Genomic DNA, 14,271 nt, shown 5'->3' with positions numbered 1-14,271 from the left:
AAAGAAAAGTGAAATTCACAAACCTGTACCAAAAAAACAAGACCAGTACTGTCAGTTTCCTCATAATTCAGATGCTTCACTTCAAAGTGATTTAAAGGTTACTTTTTTTAAATAGAGCTTTCAACCACACAAGGTGGCCCACAAACTCCCAAGAACAACCCCAAGCACATTTAACAAAATAAAAATACAATTCAATATAGTTGATGCTAATATTTGGTTTTCCAAGGACTTGCAAGGAACCCTCTTGTATGGATTAGTGGCCACTGTCTCTATTTGAGTTCTATAATATGATTTTCCAAGTTAGGAAAACCAAAACAAATACCTGTTGCAGAGCTATGATAGCCTATTAAAATTCAATAGGCAGTGGATAGAGCACTGGCCCTGTAGTCAGGAGGACATGAGTTCAATTCTGTCCTCCAACTAAATTTGCTGTTTACTTGCCTTGAAAAAAATTTTTAAAAATAGAATAAAAATAGGAAAAAAAGACACAAAGGGGAGAGAAAACATTGAATAATGAATAGAGAGCTGGCTTTTGTATCAGCAAAACCCTGGCACTCACTGGCTATGTGATGCATATCAATTCACCTTTCAGTGTCCCAGGTAAGTATAACTATAGAAAACAGCACAAGTGCTGATCTGCTTTTTAGAGGGAGTTTTCTCATTGTTCCACGGGGCTGGGGGGTGGCAGCACACCTGAGAGAAGGAGCTTCAGTCTTCTGGGCCCCAGGGACCCTGGCAGCCAAAGCAGGTTCCACACCTGCCACCCCAGGAAGCACCAAGCACAACTTGGAAGGTCAGCAGGGAGACCTCTGCCAGAGCAAGCATGAAGCCCAGGCCAGCATGGACCTCCTCAATGTGGAGAGCACAGCCCAGATTCCAGGAAATGGAAGCAGACCTGTAGAGCCCCCCCAGCAGGAGCCAGTTGACAACTACTCCCTGATTGCTCAGCCAACAGAAGAAAAGAGAGTGGAGGGAGATTGCCAAGGTCTGTCCTTTGTCCTTGGGACAGGACTCTGGGGCTTTGACCACATTTAGACCCTAGTTGCAGTCGGAGGCCCCAGAGGGATGAGCTTGTGGCCATTCAACAGACCAGGAGAGCATCCAGAGTCTCACATACTGAGGTCCATATAGGGATGTCCCAATAATACTCAAAAGCTCAGGAAGCACCCCAAAACCAGGCACAAACTGGGGAAATGAGTAAAAAGAAAAAAGGAACCTGACCATAGACAATTACTTTGGTCCCATGGAGGAACAAAATACACAATCTAAAGATGAGAAAGTCCAAGCTTCTGCATCTAAAGATTTCAAAAATATAGAAGTTGAGCTTGGGCTATGACAGAGCTCAAAAAAGATTTTGAAAATTTAGTAAGGGAGGTAGAAGAAAAATTTGGAAGATAATTGAGAGATATGCAGCAAAAATATGAAAGCAAAGTCAACAGCTTAGTCAAGGAGATCCAAAAAATGGTGAAGAAAATACCATGTTAAAAACCAGCTTAGGTGAAATGGATAAAGCAGTTCAAAAAGTTATTGAGGAGAAGAATGCTTTAAAAAGCAGAATTGGCCAGATGGAAAAGGAGATAAAAAAGCTCTCTGAAGAAAACAAATCCTTCAAAAGTAGAATGGAGCTAAAGGAAACTGATGACTTTGCGAGAAATCAAGACACAATAATTCAACACCAAAAGAATGAAAAACTAGAAGAATATGTGAAATATCTCATTGGAAAAAACAACTGAGACTTCTGGCCAAGATGGTAGACAGAAGACAAGCACATAACTAAAGTCTCCTGATCTTTCCCGATCTATGATATGAAACAAACCTCTTAACAGAAATCCAATCCACAAAATCCAGAAAGAAAAGCCAGGAGAAAGAACATCTACCTCAGGATTTGTTTTCTGAGATTCTGGGTGAGTCTGGATGGAGAGAGTAGATCAGCTACTGATCAACCTGATTAGCTGAGGGGTTGGACTCAGGAGCCTGAGGGCCGGAGAGCTGGACCTGCTTGATCAATGGGGCTAGAGCCTGGCTGACCTTGGGGGCTTGGATTAAATAGGGAGCAGTGGCATTGGTGTTTGAGCTTGCCAATAGGGCTGGGGGGAAGAGTTCTATTGCAGGAGAACTGCAGATATCATCCCTGGGCTCCTCTGGTCTAAGGAACTCTGAGTCCATGCCTCCATTGCAGCTGAGGCCTCTTTCAAGAACAAACACAGTTACAAACTACTTCTGCACCAGGCACAGCTGTGTGAGCAGAAGAACCAGCCCAGCTGACAATAGGGAGAGAGAGATGACCTCACCCCAGGGTAAAGCCCACCATTGATTGAAGACAAAATTATTTAACAGCTTCAATCACACCCTCCAAGCTAAGGGAGTGGGCCTCAATCAAGGTCACAGCCACTCCAGAGAAAACAACTAGCCCCTCCTACCAGGCAGCTGGAAGTATTGCATGCAGGGAGTAAAGCCTATAGGGATCCCGACACCAAACCTCAGTGAACCACCCCCTCCCCAACTCAGGGCCTTAGCAAAATGAAGAAAGATCAGCAGAAAGGTGGATCCATAGAAAAATTCTTGGAAAGAAAAGACCCTAACTCAGAGAGACCTAGAGCCTCTGAGGAGAATATGATCTGGTTTCCAGCACATAAAGATTTCCTTGAAGAAATAAGGAAGGAGTTTAAATGTCAATTGTAAATTTTGGGAAAAGAAACCCAAGAGAAGATTAACACCTTGCAACAAGAAAAAAAAAATCACTGGAAGATAAAATTGGACAAATACAAAATAAGAATAATTCTCTCAGATCCTCAATTGGGGAAATACAAAATGAGAATAATTCTCACAAAAACTCAATTGGTCAAATGGAATGCTTTTTCAAAAATAGAATTGACCAGTTGGAAAAGGAGTTGCAAAATGTAAATGAAGAAAACTCCTCTCTAAAAAAAAATGAATGGAGTCTGCAGAAACTAATGACTTCATGACACAGCAAGAGCCTGTTAAACAAAACCAAAAAATAGAAAAAAAGAAGAAAATGTAAAATACCTCATCAGCAAAGCCACTGACCTTAAGAATAGATCGAGGAGGGGCAACCTTAGAATTACTGGACTTCCTGAAAACATTGAAAAGAAAAAGAAAGCCTAGACTTAATATTTCAAGGATCTTAGGGTAGGCTAGGTGGTGTAGGGGATAAAGCACTAGCCTTGGAGTCAGGAGTACCTGGGTTCAAATCCGGTCTCAGACACTTAATAATTACCTAGCTGTGTGGCCTTGGGCAAGTCACTTAACCCCATTTGCCTTGCAAAAACCTAAAAAAAAAATTACAGGGTCTAGTGATGGAAAATTGCCCTGATATCATGGAGGCAGAGGGCAAAGTAGTTATTGAAAGAATACATTGATCCCCTCCAGAAAAAGATCCTAAAATAAAAATACCAAGGAATGTTGTGGTCAAATTCCAGAATGATCAGATAAAAGCGAAAATCCTGCAAGCAGCCAGAAAGAAACAATTTAAATGCCAAGAAGACACAGTAAGGATTATACAGGATCTGGCTGCATCAACATTAAGGAGTCAAAGGGCCTAGAACAAGATATTCCAAAAGAGCAAGGGAGCGTGGAATGCATCCAAGAATTGCCACAAAGCTGAACCTTCTTTTTCAGGGGGAAAAGATAGAAATTTAACAAAATGGAAGAATTTCAAAATTTTCTGATGAAAAGATCAGAGCTAAATAGAAAATTTGGACATAAAACAGGAGGTTCAAGAGAAACATGAAAAGGTAAACAAAAAGAGGGGGGCTAAAGGAAAAAAACTACTGTCCAATAACTTGAAACTGACTATATCCAATCCTGGGGAAAAGATTCTCATAAGTCTTGAGAATTGTAACTCTAACAGAGAGAATATACCTAGACAGAAGTGGTGGAGACTCCTGACTTATCCATGAAACTTCCATCCAATGGGATGAAAGTGGCTATAAGCAAATAGCAGAGTGGATTAAAAACCAGAATCCTACAATATGCTGCTTACAAGAAACTCATTTGAAGCAGAAAGACACATATTGGGTAAAGGTAAAAGGTTGGAGCATAATATATTTTGTTTTAGCTGAAGTGAAAAAAGCGAGGGTTCAGACAAAGCAGCTTCAAAACTAGCATTAAAAGAGATAAGGAAGGAATACACACACACACACACAGACATATATATATATATATATACACACACACATACACACACACACACATATATATATATACACACATACACACACACACACACACACACAATGGGATAGCATCCAAATTCTTAGAGTAGAAGCTAAAAGAACTACATGAAAACATAGACAGCAAAACTCTACTAGTGTGAGACCTCAACCTCCCACTCTCAGATCTAGATAAATCAAATCATAAAATAAAAAAGAATGAAGTTAAGGAGGCAAATAGATTGTTAGAAAAACTAGATATGGTAGACTTATGGAGGAAACTGAATGGGGATAGAAAGTAATATACCTTTTCTTCTGCAGTATGTGGAACTTGTACAAAAATTGATCATGTACCAGGGTATAAAAACCTAATGATCAACTGCAGAAAGGCAGAAATAGATTACAATACAATAAAAGTCATATGCAACATTGGGCCATGGAGATATAGACCAAGATCTAATTGGAAACAGAATAACCTCATTTTACAGTGGATCAACCAAAAAATAATATAAAGAATTAATTATTTTATTCTAGATAATGACAATGGTAAAACAACATACCAAAACCTATGGGATTAACTCAAAGCAGCTGTCAGGGTATATTATATCTTTAAATGCTTACATGAATAAATTAGAGAAAGAGGAACTCAATAAACTAAACATGCAACTAAAGAAATTAGAGAAAGAACAAATTAAAAATCTCCAATTAAATACCAAGTTAGAAATTCTAAAAATTAAAGGAGAAATTAATAAAATCAAAAGCAACACACTACTGAAAAATTCCAAAAAATTACTTTAATGAGTTAGAAAAAGTTGTAAGTAAATTCATATGGAGAAATAAAAAGTCAAGAATTTCCAGGGATTCAGTGAAAAAAAGTTCAAAAGAAGCGGGCTTAGCCCTATCTGATCTAAAATTATATTATAAGGCATCAGTCATCAGAACTGTCTGGTATTGGCTAACTGGTATGGGCCAGTGGAATAGACGAGGTGCAATAACAGGAAATGATTATAGTAATTGGCTGTTTGATAAACCCAAAGACTCCAGCTATTGGGATAAAAATTCTCTCTTTGATAAAGACTGCTGGGAAAATTGGAAGTTAATATGAAAGAAACTTAGATTAGACCAACACCTTACACCCTATACCAAGATAAGATCCAAATGGATACAGGATTTAGACATAAAAAAATCAATACTATAAGCAAATCAGAAGATCAAGGACTAGTTTACCTGTCAGATCTATAGAAAGGGAAGCAGTTTATGACTAAGGAAGAGATGGAGAACATCACCAAAAACAAACTAGATGATTTTGATTAAATTAAATTAAAAAGCTTTTACACAGACAAATCCACTGTAACCAAGATCAAAAGAAGTGTAGTAAACTGGGAAACAATCTTTACAACTAATGTTTCTGACAGAGGACTCATTTCTAAAATATACAGAGAACTGAGTCATATTTTTTTTTAAAAAAAGTCATTGCCCAATTGACAAATGATCAAATGATATGCAAAGGCAATTTACAGATGAGGAGATCAAAGCAATCAATAGTCATATGAAAAAAAATTGCTCTAAATCATTACTTATTATAGAAATGCAAATTAAAGCTTCTCTAGGTACCACCTCACACCTCTTAGACTGGCCAATATAACCAGAAAGGATAATGATCATTGTTGGAAGGTTTGTGGGAAATTTAGGACACTATTACATTGTTGGTGGAGGTGAGAACTCATCCAACTTTTATGGAGAGAAATTTGTAACTATGCCCAAAGGGCAAAAAAATGTGCATATTCTTTTATCCAGCAATACCACTATTGGGTCTATACCCTGAAGAGATGATGAAAAAGGGTAAAAACATCACTTGTACAAAAATATTCATAGCAGACCTTTTTGTGGTGGCAAAGAATTGGAAATCAAGTAAATGTCCTTCAATTGGGAAATGGCTTAGCAAACTGTGGTATATGTATGCCATGGAGCACTATTTTTCTATTAAAAACCAGAAGGCATGGCAATTGTGGGAATCCTGGAAGGATTTGCATGAACTGATGCTGAGTGAGATGAGCAGAACCAGAAAAACACTGTACACCCTAACAGCAACATGGGGGTGATGATCAACTTTGATGGACTCATTCAATCCATCAGTGCAACAATCAGGGACAATTTGGGGCTCTCTGCAATGGAGAATACCATCTGTATCCAGAGAAAGAACTGTGGCATTTGAACAAAGACCAAAGACTATTACCTTAAATTTAAGGGGAAAAAAACCTGATATCTTATTGTGTGATCTTGCCATCTTTTATACTTTATGTTTCTTCCTTAAGGATATGATTTATCTCTCATCACACTCAATTTGGATCAATGTATTCCTTGGAAACAATGTAAAGTCTGACAAATTGTCTTCTGTGGAGGTGGGGGTGGGGGGAAGGAAATAAGGTTAGGGAAAAAATTGCAAAAGTCAAAATAAAGAAAATCTCTAATTTAAAAATGTAAAAAATAACTGATCTGAAAAACAGATCAAGAAAAGATAATTTAAAAATCATTGAGCTACCTGTAAGTCATGATCAGGAAGAGTCTTGACTTCATTTTTAAAGAAATTCAACAGGAACATTTCCCTGATATCCTAGAAGCAGAGGGTAAAATAGAAATTTAGAGAATCCACTAATCTCTCCCGAAAAGAGTTCCAAAAAAAAAGCAAAACAGCAACCAGGAATATTATAGCCACATTCCAGAACTTGCAAGTCAAAGAGAAAATATTACAAGCAGCCAGAAGGAAACAATTAAAATATTACATATAATAAGGATTACCCAGAACTTGGAAACATCCACATTATGGGCTTATAAGACTTGGAATATGGTATTCTAGAATGCAAAAAAACTTGGAATGCAACCAAGAATCAACTACCCAGAAAAACTGAACATCCTCTTCCAAGGGAAAAGATGGACTTTCAGTGAAGGAACTTCAAATGTTCTTGTTGAAACAACCAGAACTGAACAGAAAGGTTAACCTTCAAGTACAGGACTCAGGTGAAGGATAGAGATTGCATGAGAAGAGTAAATTATGAGAGACTTGATGATAATGAACTGCCTGTATTCCTGCATGGAAAGATGATACTGATAATACTCATATGAAACTTATTATTTAATAGAGCAGTGAGAATGAGCTTTTATAGATGAGGCACAGGAGAGACCTGAATTTGAAGATATAATATATTGTAAAAAAAGAGTCAATGAATGAAAAAGAAATGTACTGGGATTAAGAGAAAGGAGAGGTAGAATAAGCTAAAATATTTCATGTAGCTCTAGCAATGGTACAGAGATGGATAAGTCAAGGGGGAATGAGGGAACCTTCATTCTCATTGGAGATGTCTCAGAGAGGAAACACTCAATAGGCTATAGACACCTAGAAGAAAAAAGGAAAGAAGGGGGCAGGGGAAGGGCAGGGGGTACGTGGGTGATAGAGGAAAGGGTAGATCATAGGAGAGGATAGTCGGATATAATAACATATTTTCTTTTTTTACTTTGTGTAAAGTGGTAGGATTGGTTGTTCTGTCCAGGACCATGGAGCTAGGTGGTTGCTGGATCTCTGGGATGGGATGTAGGCTTGGGGCCTCCTGACCCCCAGCATGCTTTGTCTGCTGCCCCACTACAATCTATTATAGTTTCTCTCTCCTTTCACTCTGTCCTTCTTCAAAAATGTGTTGTGGGGATGAATGAATGGAGGGAAATACAATCAGCAACAGCAACTTCAGAAAAATATGGAAGTAAATTCTATGATGGACTTACGATAAAGAATCTTATCCATCTGAGACAGAACTTTTGGTATCAGAACACAGACTGAAACACATTTTTTTCTCTTTCTTCTACTTTATTTCTCTTGAGGTTTCATATTTTTGTGAAGGAGGGGTATTATGTCTACTCTCAAACAAGAATATTTTAGAAATGTGTAAATAAATTTAATTTCTTTTAATTAAAAAAATAAAAAAATTTAAAAGAAAAGAAAAGACCTCAGTATCCAAAACAATATCCTGAAAGGTGATTTTCAAACTCTTCTAAGGTACTCAGTAGATACTTGCTGAATCAATAGATGTAAATCTACTAAAATGAAATCCAACTGGTATGAACCAGATTTGTCTGGGCATGTCTAGATTATCTGACATGGAGACCTATATCCCCTACCACAGAAGTGGGTGTAGCATCCTTTGATTGTCTGCCTTCATCTTTAAAATTGGAGATTGTGAGCCTTTTCTGTAGGTCACTTGATGCCATTCCTACTGGTTCAGAGGATAAAGAATGCTGTTGCCATGAACTAAACTGGTAAAAGGACTTCCTTTCCCCTCTCCTTTTATCCCAGTTTTGACAACTGTTTCTGTTCTGTGTCATTTGTGTTCAGTTTTAAGAGCTGGTAGTGATCTCCACTGGATCCAGGAGTTCAAGCCATGGTGACCTTGGAGCCAGAATTCCAGGCAATATAGTATAGTCAGATACCTCACCCAAACAGAAAGCCCCAAGAAAGCCAGGTGATGGGGGGTTAGATTAAAAAATATGACTGTGTGCTTTTTAGGAACTGAGCTAAGTAATGAAACTAATACCTTCCTCTTCCAAAGACTGAGAGGTACAAAGATGTGGCATGGATATTTATGCCTCCCATGTTATTATGTCTTATGAAGTAAATATTACTATGCAACAGTTAACCCAACTTTTAGTAGCTAAATGGAACTGAGGAGTGGGGTATTACCCCTTGCTTTGTAAGACCAACATCACTTGGGGCAGCTAGGCAGTGCAGTGGATAGAGCAATGGCCCTGGAGTCAGGAGGACCTGAGTTCAAATCCAGCCTCAGACACTTAATAATTACCTAGCTGTGTGGCCTTGGGCAAGCCACTTAACCCCATTTGCCTTGCAAAAGCCTAAAAAAAGAGAACACCTTCACTGAGGACATGAAACCACTGCAGAAAGAATTATACACCTCCCCCCACAAAATACCTTTAAGTGTGTTAGGGAAACCTGGGAGCAATGGAGGAGTGAAATGCATGTAAGCTGATATTCAGACAGTGTCCTGTTCTTCTGGGAGACCTGTAATCCTTAAATTGTCTCTACAGAGTCTGTTTTCAAGATCAGTATGTTTTCAAGATCAGTATGGTTTGCTGAGCATCTTTTCTTCTATTATTTTTTCTTCTCTCAGATTGTCTTTCACTATTTATATTTGCATTCCCAATCTACTATTCTCTATTTTGGTTCTTTGGGAAAAGACATGCCATCAGAGATATTAGATTTATTCTAATCTGATTTTTTTTTCTATTTGCTGTTCAGAACATATGTTCTGGTTCTCATAATTATCATTTGTCTTTTAAACAACTCTAGAACAATGTATAATGGCCCTGTGTTGTCCTTAAATTCTACAGGATCCTTTGTCTCATCAAATATTAGATCATTTTCTTTTATTTCACAGTATTTATCTATAGCTACCTGAACTTGTTTACTAGACCTTGGAAAAATATTTTCTACCAGTGGTACTACTGTTTTTCCTATTGATTCATCTGTTCACATTCAAGGTTTTTAGTTTTTCTTCCTTAAATATTTGCTGCTTTCAGTCTTTTCTCTCCTTAATTTCCTTTTCGTTCACTTCCTGACTCCCTCCCCTCTAATTGTGGTTTCCTTGGGGAGTGTTCTCCCACACTGAGTAACTCACAATTCACCAACCTAGGTCTCTCTCCCAATAGAATTTTGGGTGAAAATGGCTCTAAAGGGGTGCTATACTTTTTTTTTCCTTAGGCTTGATAGAGTGCTACATGGTTCACTCTATGTATAGTATCCTGTCCTGGTGACTGGTCTTGTTCTCTCTCTTCCTCCATTCTTTCACGAGGCACTAGCAGTTCAGTGTCTATTTTCCCCAGAACTGACGGTTTAGAACTTTGCAGCATTGACACTTCTGGGTGGAAATTCCTGAGCAAGCTTTTGTGGCCAAGCCTGGATCCATAGCCTGAATCAAGTACTGGAAAAGAGGTGGGAGTTGCCTAGGGCATAAGGGTGGTTTTTTGATATAAGACTGGATTTATGACAGGTTTACTTCCTTGGATCTACTAGTACACCCTGACTACAGTAGCATAAAATTTGGGGGATGGTAGATGGGTACTGAGTAAGTTCAAGGTCAGTAAGCAGCAGTTCCTAGTAGTTGTTGCTTTTTTTCACCTTTTGGATCCTGGTTGTTCTAAACCATGGATAGCTAAAGTAGCCTTATCTTTTTTTTCCACCATTTCTAAAAGAGAGATTTGAGAGGTCATGAAGAGCTGAGAAAATGTTGAGTTCAAATCTGGTCTCAGATACTTAATAGTTACCTAGATGTATGACATTGTGCAAGCCCCTCTTAACCCCATGGAAATATTTCAGAAATATTTAAGAAATAAATAATTTTTAAAAAAAAAGAAAATTTCTAACCTGTCATCTTATTGCTCATATAACCCACAAGTTTAATAATGTTTATTCTAGTGAAGATAAAACTTCAAAAGACATAACATCCTACAGCACCCATGGTCCTTGCCTCCAGGCATTAGCTGCTTTCATAAAGTGATTATTCTCACCATCCCATATTTAACCCACAGCCCCTTTTTGTCTTCCATAGAGAGAGTTGGATGCCTCTCTTCTCCAGCTATATTCCCTTGTAGATGGGATTTCCTTATCTTACTGGTTTACAATTATATGTATAGGTTGCCCAATTAGATTCCATTGCTCTCATTTCTGTTACTGACAGATCCCCCTTTTGTTTTAATGGCCCATCTCAGGCAGGAGCAAAACCCATCAGCTTATTCAAATGATGTAACCTCTCCATTTTGAAGGCAGGAGGAAACTTACTTCCAAATGAACTGTGATTATGTATTAGAGAACAATCTTAGAGAAACTGTAGGGAATATATAGATATCCCAAATCTCATTATGACCTCCTCTTGTGCCACATTTGATCATGGGAGATCTTAGTGATTCTTTCATTCACAGTATTCAGTGAGTGTTGTAAGGAGAGAGACAATTAAGGGCTTCTCCCCTCTGAGGCCACCCAGGGCCTTGAAGAACAGACTTTAGTCCTTCACCTTTTTGTTTGTTCTTTTCAGTTCTTGTTAAATTGAATGAGGTCTCAAATTCATAAATTTCAAAAGGTCAGGAAAATGAGCCACTAGAGTTCAGAAATTGGAGTCCAAACTAGGTGTTACAGCCAGTCTAGTATGGAGGAGCTGACCACCTGCATTTTGAGTCTGCTCTCCACAGAAAGAGGTAGTAGAAGAGAAAGAGTATGCCCTGGAAAGATTTCAGAAAATGCATATACTTTCTTATTGCTATATCTTTGAAATAAATATCCTTTTATCAAATATATTGATGCTCAGTGGTAAAACAAAATTGGGAGCTAATTACAGGCTCCTAATTCTCAGGAAAACACAGTCATTGGGAGTTCAAGTTTGTAGGATTAATGAAGAGTACACCCCACATCACCAGTTATGTTTATCCCAAAGGGGAGAAGTAGACTGCTTAAAACTGGGAAGGTGAACCAGAGCATACACAGTATATTATTAGCTCTTCTCTCCCCTATTTACAAAATTTACATTTACAAACCACAGTATAAAAATTTAATCAGAATATTAGAAATGACTTTGATCAGTGACATCACTTTACCCAGTTGCAGGATGTTTAATTCTACTCAAACCCCTGTGGCAGGCAAGTTTCTCCTCCAAAATCCCAGATATTCAGGCCCTCTTCATAACCACTCCTGCAAGGGCATGCATAGCTGTTTTGCTTTTAACTTTTCCATACTCAGCAGGATCTCCAGTATCTAGTGTATCTGACATTTAGTCTAAAGTTTATAATTTATTCACTTTATTTTTTGCCTCTACCTTTCAGCATCTTGCAAATTGGAGGGAAGTGTAAGTGAGAAAGGAAGGGGAGAAAATATAGCCTCTCCTGGTAGGCTCTATTTCTCCAATTGCCCAATTGTCTCATCCATGCCTTAAGCTTTTCCTATTATCTCCTAGCCCAGAAGATTTAGGGGCACTCTAAGGCGTCACACACCTTGAAGTGCTTCCTATGAAGAAAGTATATCTTGTTTTGTTGAACCACAGAGAACAATGGATGAAGTTTCAGAGAGGCACATTTAGGTTCAATGTAAGTAAAATTTCATATCAGGTAAAACTACTCAAAAAATAGAATGACTACTGAAGAAAAGAGTGGGTTGTCAGACGCTGGAGGTCTTTAAGCAAAGATTTGATAAACACTTGCTTATACAGGTTTGACAAAAAGGTCTCTGAGGTATCTTCCAAATCTGAGATTTTCTGATTTGGTTACAATACTAAGAAGTATTAAAAGTTGATGATGTGATAATACTAGTAAAAGGCCTCCTGGGTAAGTAACAGGAAAATGTGGAAAAAGCAAATATACCAAAGAGAAGTTTCACCTATTTCCTAATTTTACATGGGTGGGCTACACACTCTGTCTTTTTTGGAATGGTGAGCCAGGAAGGCCCATGTTTTTAAAGAATTGAAACTATTATGAAATCAGAACTTTTACAGGGAAAATCTCATACCATCAGGAAAATAAGTGAGAACTTCTATGTTTCTAACAAGGTTTTACTTAGGTTATTTTTTCCCAAGCAGAAAGTACCTAATATGCTTCACATTGGTTTTCTGGAATCATTTGAAAGGCTTTTATTACAGGACTAGGGCTAAGAAGGATGTTTTAATGTCCTTAAGAGGCCATTACAAACAATGGAAATGACCCCATTCCTTAGCTAGTTTTGTCCTTTCCCTCTTGGCAATCATCCCCTTCTTGAATAGAAATAAAATAAGCATGACTGCTGTTGATTAATAGCAAGAATAGCCTCATTAAATACTTTCCTAAACATTTTTGGGTTAACTGTGTCAAGAATGGTGACCACACAACAGGTATTGGAATGTAGTTAGGAATTATTGAACAAGCCACTGGGATTTGGTTTGCACTCCCATCTCTTTCTCATTGTTCAAATAAACATAATCCAAAGGCTCCACCTCTCATCCCTTCACTAATCCTCAGTAAATCATTTTGCTATAAGTCAGGGGTCTTTAAGCCATATATTGGAATATGTCCAGTCTGACAACATCACTAACACAGGGGAACAAGAAAGAGGTGTGATTAATGACCATGATAGAAAAATGAAAGATTTCTTATATTTAAAAGTAGCATAAAATAATCATCTCACTGACGCTTACTCTTGTCCTTTGGACTGTGTTCCTCTTACCATCTTTGGCATTGATCTGGTCCAGATGAACTCCTTTCCATAAACCAAATCTAGAGTGGATGAAGTATGCCCAGTTTTTTTTTTCCTTCCCTTTAGTATCTTTCTATCTGTTGCCTGAGTCCTTGGATTGTTTTAGGTAAGAATCAAATAGACAGAGTCAGAGACAGAGAGAGAGAGAGAGACAGATAAAGAGAAAGAGACACCGAGACAGAGTCAGGAAGAGAGAGAGACAGAGAGAGAGAAACAGAGACACAGAGACAGAGACACAGAGAGAGAGATAGAGACAGAGTTACAGAGACAGAGTCAGTGAGAGAGAGACAGAGAGAGATACAGAGACACAGAGAGAGACAGAGAGACAGGGAGAGACAGAGTCAATTTTTTTTAGATCTTATTGGTAACGTCAAGTTAATTTAAACTGTATGATTATATGATTAACTTATTCCTAGAAACATTAATTATGATCAACCAGAGAGAGACAGAGAGACAGACAGAGACAGAGAGCTGCACCAGACACATGGAAGTTCATGGTTTTTGGACTGGCATGTCATCCTGTTTGCTTACTCTTAGACACTGACTTGATTCTTTTACCCCAGGAGAGATAATTCCCTCAGGTTATTTTCCTGTCCCCAAAAAGTAGTAGCAGTCCCTTCTTCCCTAAGTATTTTGAATTTCAAGGTTTATCTCAGCCCTATACCAAACTAATCATGTGTCATCTCCTCTGGAACAACTTATATAAGAACAACTTATAACTCTGTCACTTCTAGATCCTAACTGTGATGATAGGGCAATATTTGGACTTGACCTCCACAGTCCTGGCCATGCTCTGAAGAGCCTTTAAAAATGAAGGAACTAAAT

General features: G+C 38.1%; 1 pseudogene; it reads left to right on the top strand.

Moving 5' to 3' along the window:
* The first annotated feature begins 840 nt into the window (after positions 1 to 840).
* LOC141499109 (TBC1 domain family member 22B-like) overlaps positions 841 to 14,271 on the top strand; it is a 78,657-nt pseudogene continuing 65,226 nt past the window's right edge.

This window comes from Macrotis lagotis, chromosome X, assembly GCF_037893015.1.
Source record: "Macrotis lagotis isolate mMagLag1 chromosome X, bilby.v1.9.chrom.fasta, whole genome shotgun sequence".
Classification (NCBI taxonomy): domain Eukaryota; kingdom Metazoa; phylum Chordata; class Mammalia; order Peramelemorphia; family Peramelidae; genus Macrotis; species Macrotis lagotis.
Note: the sequence above shows the minus strand (reverse complement) of the source record. Positions and strands in the feature narration are given on the sequence as shown.